Source organism: Gorilla gorilla, chromosome 21 (genome assembly GCF_029281585.2).
Source record: "Gorilla gorilla gorilla isolate KB3781 chromosome 21, NHGRI_mGorGor1-v2.1_pri, whole genome shotgun sequence".
NCBI lineage: Eukaryota > Metazoa > Chordata > Mammalia > Primates > Hominidae > Gorilla > Gorilla gorilla.
In genome coordinates, this window is record NC_073245.2 from 62,433,306 (window position 1) to 62,441,645 (window position 8,340).

Consider the following 8,340-nt stretch of genomic DNA (forward strand, 5'->3'; position numbering starts at 1 on the left):
CTAAGAATACAAAAATTAGCTGGGTGTGGTGGCGTGTGCCTGTAATCTCAGCTACTCAGGAGGCTGAGGCAAGAGAATCACTTGAACCTGGGAGGCAGAGGTTGCAGTGAGCTGAGATCACGCCACTGCACTCCAGCCTGGGAGACAGAGCAAGACTCTGTCTCAAAAAAAAAAATAAATAAAATAAGGATCCTAAGGCCCATGTTACAGATTATTGATGAGGGCTGGGTGAAAGAATTAATTTATTTAATAATTTACTGAAACAACATTTCAATAAAGATGTCAGTGACTGACAATCTCATCTAGGTGCCAGGGATACAGCAGGGGACGAGGCCTGGGTCCTGCCCTCCTGGAGCTTACAGTCTAGTGCAGAGAACACAACAAACCAATAAGCATGCATGTGATATAATTTCAGGTATTATTTTTATTTATTTATTTATTTTTGAGACAGAGTCTCAGTTTGTCACCCAGGTTGGAGTGCAGTGGTGCCATCTCAGTCACTGCAGCCTCCACCTCCTGGGTTCCAGTGATTCTCATGCCTCGGCCTGCCAAGTAGCTGGGACTACAGGTACACACTACCATGCCGGCTAACTTTTGTATTTTAGTAGTCGGCTAATTTTTGTATTTTAGTAGAGATGGGGTTTTGCCATGTCGCCCAGGCTAGTCTCGAACTCCTGGCCTCGAGTAATTTACCCACCTCGGCCTCCCAGTGGCGGGATTACAGGCGTGAACCACCGTATCCAGCCTAATTTCAGGTATTTATGACACTACAAGCGAAAATAAAGCAGGAGGCGTGTTGGTGTGGGTGGAGGCATTGTTACAAGTGGGGTGTGTGAGGAGGGCATCTCTGAGGAGGCTTGAGCAGAGCCAGAGGAGCCGTGTCGTGTGTGTGTATGGAATGCATGAGAAATGCTAGTGGAAGAGCCTCACACGTAGGAAAGGGCCAATAAATGGTGGGTCGTCATCTTTTTTTTTTTTTTTTTTTTTTTTTGAGACGGAGTCTGGCTCTGTCGCCCAGGCTGGAGTGCAGTGGCGCAATCTCAGCTCACTGCAAGCTCCGCCTCCCGGGTTCACGCCATTCTCCTGCCTCAGCCTCCCGAGTAGCTGGGACTACAGGCGCCCGCCACCACGCCCGGCTAATTTTTTGTATTTTTAGTAGAGACGGGGTTTCACCATGTTAGCCAGGATGGTCTCGATCTCCTGACCTCGTGATCCGCCCGCCTCGGCCTCCCAAAGTGCTGGGATTACAGGCGTGAGCCACCGCGCCCGGCCGGGTCGTCATCTTATTACACACAGCAGAGGGAGCGAAAGGAAGGGAGGGATTGGAATCCATTTCCCAGGGTCTGCGGCAGTCACAGAGAGTGACAGAAGATTCCCTGGGCTGGCAGGTGGAGCAGCAGCCCTGCTCATGGTGTGGGGGGTGGGGAGCCCTGGACCTGAGGAGACCCAGCTCTGGGTGGCCTTGGGTGAGCCACTCTCTGGGCCTCAGTTTCCTCATTTGGAAAACAGGGCCGATAATGCCCACCTTGTGAAACTGGGGGGTGTCACAGGCTGAATGATGACCTCCTCCAAATAATTATGTTGAGATTCTAACCCCCAGTACCTCAGAATGTTACTGTATTTGGAAATAAGGCCTTTAAAGGGGTAATTAAGTGGCCAGGCACAGCGGCTCACGCCTGTAATCCCAGCACTTTGGGAGGTGGAGGTGGGCAGATTACTTGAGGTCAGGAATTCAAGACCAGCCTGGCCAACATGGTGAAACCCTATCTCTATGAAAAATACAAAAATTAGCTGGGCATGGTGGTGAACATCTGTAATCCTAGCTACCCGGGAGGCTGAGGCAGGAGAATTGCTGGAACCCGGGAGGCAGGAGTTGCAGTGAGCCGAGATCCTGCCACTGCACTCCAACCTGGGTCACAGAGTGAAGCTCCCTCTTGAAAAAAAAAAAATGGTAATTAAGTAAAAATGAGGTCATTAGGGTGGACCCTAATCCAATATAATCGTTGTCTTCATAGGAAGAGGAAATTTGGACACAGACACAGAGGGAGGGCCATGTGAGCCCAGAGCAAGAAGGCGGCCATCTACAAGCCCCGGAGCGGGGCTGCGGGAGAAGCCAGCCCCGCTCACACCTTGACAACAATCTCTGTTGTTTAAACCACACAGTCTGCAGTCCTCTATTACGGTGAGCCCTGCCAACTGAGATGGGGTTGACGTGGGAATACAGCTGGGCACACAGGAGGCCCTCAGTGGAGGCTGGTTTCTTTGGCCCAGTGCCACATGGAGCCCGTCCACTGGCTGAGCTGGGGGCCTGATTGTGGCCACTCAACGTCTCTGTAAAGCTCAGGGTCTGCCTTGAGATCCTGCACTTACCACGGAGTGGACCTGCCTTGGGGACCCATCTCACCTCACTTCTGCCCTCCTTTCTGGTTCATGACTCAGCCATCCACTAACCTCCCGTGGTAGCACTGTGGCCACTCTGTAAACGACAGCACCACTGGTGTCTCACTGGGGGCCAGTCTGGAAGAGGGAGACCACCCTAGGCATTTCAGACAGAAGGGATGGAATACAGGCATTGCTTACACAGAGGACGGACCAGCAGAGATGCAGAAAGGCCAGGTGAAGCATTGGCCACAGCTGGAGGCGCTCCACCCTAGGCCAGCGGGACAGAAGGAAGCTGGGTCCGAGAAGCCAGGGCTGGAGCCACAGTGGGGGCTGCCTGGTAGGAGTTGACCAGGGAGGGAGGGTCTGTCGGGCGGGGGCGGGGGCTCTTTGCCTTCCGATCCAAGCTCCGCCCTCTGCAGCTCTGCTCTGTGTATCCCAGAGCTGACCCTGCGGCGCCTTTCCCAGGCTCGCGTCCGGTGAGTTCCTATTGGCCAACCGGAGGCCCCGGTCGGGGAGCGCCCCGGGACAGGCCCCTGTGCCTCCAGCTTTGCGGAGTGACGCAGGCCCTGGGCTACAGCAACCTTACCAGCCCCTCCAGCGTAGAGGTGGCAGTGGCTCTCTGCGGCTGCGATTTCTTTCTCGGAGCGTCCTCCCCATCCCGTTCGGCCTCTGCCTCCACCGTCGTCTCTGTAACCCGTTCCCTGTGGGAGAGTCCCTGTTGGGGCGTTCAGGGGTTTCGGTTTTCTGGCTGAACAGTGATTAACGCGAGGGAAGGCGCTGACGGCAAGGTGGCAGGTGACTAGCCCAGCAGGCCGCCCAGCCCTTCCCTTCCCTACAGACAGAAGCACTGAGGCCTGCGGAGGGGACAGGCAGGTGGGCGTGGGGGATCGGGGGCAGCCCTGGAGTCAGTCAGGCCTTGTTTTGTCCCAGGAAGAAAATTCCAACACAGACCACAACACCTGTGGACCTGGAAAACATTGTGCTCAGTGAAAGAAGCCAGACACAGAAGGACAATGTTGTATGAGGTACCTGGGATGGGCAGATTCTGAGAGATGGAAAATAGAATAGAGATTACCTGGAGAGAGGGGGGAATTGTTGAATGAGGACAGAGTTTGTGTTGGGGATGATGGAAAAATTTTGGATACAGAGAGTTATGACGAGTATACAGCATTGTGAATTTTTTTTTTTCTTTTCTTTTGTGACAAGGTCTTACGTTGCCCAGGCTGGACTGCAGTGGTGCAATCCTAGCTCACTGCAGCTTCGACCTCCCGTGCTCAAGTGATTTTCTCACCTCAGCCTCCCGAGTAGCTGGGACTACAGGTGCGTGCCACCACGCCTGGCTGATTTTTCTTGTATTTTTTTGTAGAGATGGGGGTATCGCTATGTTGCCCAGGCTGGTCTTGAACACTTGGGCTCAAGTAATTCTCCCGCCTTGGCCTCCCAAAGTGCTGGGATTACAGGTGTGAGCCACTGTGCCTAGTGTGAATGCATTTAATGCCATTGAATTGTACACTTAATAATGGAGAAAAATATAAATATTCTGTTAAATATTTTACCACAATAAAAAAAAGTGTGACAGTTGTCAGAATCAAAATGGTGTCACTAATTTTTTTTTTTTTTTTTTGAGATGGAGTCTCGCTCTATTGCCCAGGCTGGAGTGCAGTGGTGCGATCTCGGCTCACCGCAAGCTCCGCCTCCCAGCTTCGCACCATTCTCCTGCCTCAGCCTCTCGGAGTAGCTGGGACTGCAGGCACCCGCCACCACGCCCAGCTAATTTTTTGCATTTTTAGTAAAGACGGGGTTTCATCGTGGTCTCGATCTCCTGACCTCGTAATCCGCCCTCCTCGGCCTCCCAAAGTGCTGGGATTACAAACGTGAGCCACCGCGCCTGGCCTGGTGTCACTAATGTTAAGAAAACCTTCATAAATAGAGGAAGACCATGAAGAGAGGGGTCTCATGCTTATATGCCTGATAAAGAAAGACTTTAAGAACTACAACCCTTGGTGGGGTGCAGTGGCTCATGTTTGTAATCCCAGCACTTCGGGAAGCTGAGGCAGGTGGAATACCTGGGGTCATGAGTTCGAGACCAGCCTGGCCAAAATGGTGTAACACTGTCTCTATTAAAAATAAAAAAAAAATTAGCCAGGCGTGGTGGCGGGCGCCTGTAATCCCAGCTACTCAGGAGACTGCGTCAGGAGAATCGCTTGAACCTGGGAGGTGAAGGTTGCAGTGAGCAGAGATAGCACCACTGCATTCCAGCCTGGGCGACAGAGTGAGACTCTGTCTCAAAAAAAAAAAAAAAAAAAAAAAAGAAGCCGGGTGCGGTGGCTCACGCCTGTAATCCCAGCACTTTGGGAGGCTGAGGTGGATGGATCACCTGAGGTCGAGAGTTTGAGACCAGCCTGACCAACATGGAGAAACCCCGCCTCTACTAAAAATACAAAATTAGCCAGGTGTGGTGGTGCATGCCTGTAATCCCAGCTACTCGGGAGGCTGAGACAGGAGAATCGCTTGAACCCGGGAGACGGAGGTTGCGATAAGCTGATAGTGTCATTGCACTCCAGCCTGGGCAACAAGAGCAAAACTGTCTCAAAAAAGAAAATATTTATTTTTAGAGACAAGGTCTTGCTCTGTCACCCAGGCTGGAGTGCAGTCATAGCTCACTGGAGCCTTGAACTCCTGGGCTCAAGCAGTCCTCCTGCCTCACCTCCCAAGTATCTGAGACTACAGGCAGGCACCACTATGTCCAGTTAATTTTTAAATTTTTTCGTAGAGATGGCGTCTCACTATGTTGCACAGGCTGGTCAGTCTAGAAAATTTTAAATTAAATATGTAACTCACACTAACAGTTCACATTATTTATTTATTTATTTATTTATTGACACAGGGTCTTGCTCTGTTGTCCAAGCTGGAGTACAGCGGCACAATTTCGGCTCACGGCAACCTCTGCCTCCCGGGTTCAAGCGATTCCCCTGTCTCCGCCTCCCGAGTAGCTGGGATTACAGGCGCCCACCACCACGCCCGGCTAATTTTTGTATTTTTAGTAGAGACAGGGTTTCACCATGTTGGCCAGGCTGGTCTTGAACTCCTGGCCTCATGATCCACCCGCCTTGGCCTCTCAAAGTGCTGGGATTACAGGCATGAGCCACCATGCCCAACTGCAGATATCTTTTTTTTTTTTTTTTTTTCTTTTTTTTTTTCTTTGGAGATGGCGTCTTGCTCTGTTGCCCAGGAGGGAGCGCAGTGGCATGATACCTGCTCACTACAGCCTCGAACTCCTGGATTCAAGCGATCCTCCCACCTCAGCCTCCTGAGTAGCTGGGACTACAGATGTGCAACACCACGCCTGGCTAATTAAAAAGGTGACAGAGAGACCCTGTCTCAAAAAGCAAACAAACAAAAAACGACACGTGTGTGTGTGTGTGTCTGTGGGGGGAGAGAGAGAGAGAGAAAGAAGGAGAATATGATACATCAAATGTAGTAAAATGAAAACATTTGAGAAATATTTGAAGTATTTGTAACTTTTCTCTAAGTCTGAAAGTATTTCAAAATTTAAAAAAAAATCATTTAAAAGGTGAATAGTGCCAGGTGTGTTGGTGCACACCTGAAATCCCAGCACTTTGGGAGGCCAAGGCAGGTAGATCACCTGAGGTCAGGAGTTCGAGACCAGCCTGGCCAACATGGAGAAACCCCGTGTCTACTAAAAATACAAAAATTAGCCAGGCATGGTGGTAGGCACTTGTAGTCCCAGCTACTCGGGAGGCTGAGGCACGAGAATTGCTTGAATCTAGGAGGTGGAGGTTGCAGTGAGCTGAGATTGCGCCACCGCACTCCAGCCTAGGCGACAGAGCAAGACCCTGTCTCAAAAAGAAAAAAAAAAAAAAAAAAAAGGTGAATAGTACCAAGCGGTGGTGGAAGATACGGGATATAAAACCCTTGGGCACAGCTGGTGTGAGTGGAGACGGGACAGCCTTTCTGTAGAGCACCTGGCACTTAGTCAACTTAGTCCCCCCATCCCCTACAACCTACTCCCAAGCCAAAGTCCCAGAGACATCCTCGCACCAGCCCTAGAGGGTGCAAGGAGGTGGCAGCTCACCTTATCTGTGGTGGGGCAAGTTGGGGGTCACTTGCGTGTCTACCCCAGGGACTGGGCGGCTGAGACTGGGGACTGCTCATAGAAAGGACCGTGGATGAGCCACAGCTACAAAACCCTTCACGCAAGTGTTCATGCCACAAAGTAGCCACATGTGTTTTGCAGGGACACATTCCAGCAAAAAGACACAAAGTGACAGAATGGCTGCCTTTGAGTTGGGGTGAGAAGAGGTGGATGGCAGGTACCAGAAGAGAAGGGAATAAATATATGAAGAAATACGACCCCCTCGGGCAGTGCCTGGCACAGCATAAATGCCCAGGAAAAAGAGGCCCAGTTGCTCACGTTCCCGGCGACAGGGCCGGGACCAGCGCCGGCTTCCTGGTGAAGGAGGCCACCCTTTCCTCTTGAGGGGTCTGAGTACGCATGTCAGCACCCGGTGGGCACCCAGCACCCAGCTGACCAGGGGCCTTCACCTCTGTGGGGGTTACCGGCCTGGCCCTGAGAACTGGATGAAAGCTGGAATAATTCTTTCTGTAATAAAGCAAACGCGACCACGTTCAACCTTTCCCTTCATTTCAGACGCTTCCCGCACCTGATGCCTCCCACAGCCTCAGGCTGAGTCCCCAGGTGCTCCAGTGGGGGTGGCAAAGCTGAGCACTGAGTTGGTTTCCATAGTTTTCATCATTAAAATGTTTAAATGACTAGGCCGGGCACAGTGGCTTCTCAGCATTTTGGGAAGCCGAGGTAGGCAGATCGCTTGAGCCCAGGAGTTTGAGACCAGCCTGGGAAACATGGCAAAATCCTGTCTCTACAAAATGCAAAAAAATTAGCCAGGTGTGGTGGTGTGTGCCTGTAGTCCCAGCTACTTGGGAGGCTGAAATGTGAGGATTGCTTGAGCCTGGGGAGGCTGAGATTGCAGTGAGCTGTGACTGTGCCACTGCACTCTAGCCTGGGTGACAGAGTGACAGACCCTGTCTCCAAAAAAAAAAAAAAAAAAATTAGCCTGGCATGGTGGTGCGTGCCTGTGGTCCCAGCTACTTGGGAGGCAGAGGAGGGAAGGGCACCTGAGTCTGGGGGTGTTGAGGCTGCAGTGAGCTGTGATGGTGCTGATGTACTTGAGCCTGGGCTACAGAGATCTTATCTAAAGAAAAGCCTAAATGAATGTGTGGTGAGGAGCAGGCTTGAGTTATTTTCATGATGAGCTCCTCAGGATAGATTCTCAAAAGTGGCATTGGTGGGGCTCTACCTCTGTTTATTCATTAATCTGTTTTATTTTTATATTTATTTATTTATTTATTTATTTATTTATTTATTTCATTTATTTTTTTGAGATGGAGTTTCACTCTGTCACCCAGGCTGGAGTGCAGTGGCACGATCTCAGTTCACTGCAACATCCCTCTCCCAGGTTCAAGCAATTCTCCTACCTCAGCCTCACAAGTAACTGGGATTACAGGCGTGTGCCACCACATTCAGCTAATTTTTAGTAGAGACGGAGTTTCACCATGTTCGCCAGGCTGGTCTCGAACTCCTGACCTCAAGTGATCCACCTGCCTTGGCCTCCCAAAGTGCTGGGATTACAGGTGGCAGTCACCATGGCTGGCTTGTTTTTTTTTTTTTTTTAACATTTAATTGGGTAAGCTGCAGATACCCCTCAAGATGTCAGTGTGCATGTCAAGATGTCAGTGTGCATGTCATTAACTAGAGTCCAATATTTGTTTCTCTGTCTGTAAAGCTTACATTTGGTGAACTGCACCTTTAGGTGTACTTTTGATTATTATTATTATTTTTTTGAGATGGAGTTTTGCTCTGTCACCAAGGCTGAGTGCAGTGTTGCGATCTCTGCTCACTGCAACCTCTGCCTCCAG

At 50.8% G+C, this 8,340-nt stretch overlaps 1 long non-coding RNA gene across 5 annotated transcripts; it reads left to right on the top strand.

Moving 5' to 3' along the window:
• Nucleotides 1–2,035: 2,035 nt before the first annotated feature.
• Nucleotides 2,036–7,373, top strand: LOC109024426 (uncharacterized). Of its 5 annotated transcripts, none has more exons than XR_010132358.1 (3): nt 2,036–2,182; nt 3,313–3,407; nt 6,641–7,373. It is a non-coding gene; the product is annotated as an uncharacterized lncRNA (long non-coding RNA). The 5 variants fall into 5 exon arrangements; XR_010132357.1 differs by lacking the exon at nt 2,036–2,182 and adding an exon at nt 2,260–2,719; XR_010132355.1 differs by lacking the exons at nt 2,036–2,182; nt 6,641–7,373 and adding exons at nt 2,738–3,177; nt 5,270–5,933.
• Nucleotides 7,374–8,340: the final 967 nt, after the last annotated feature.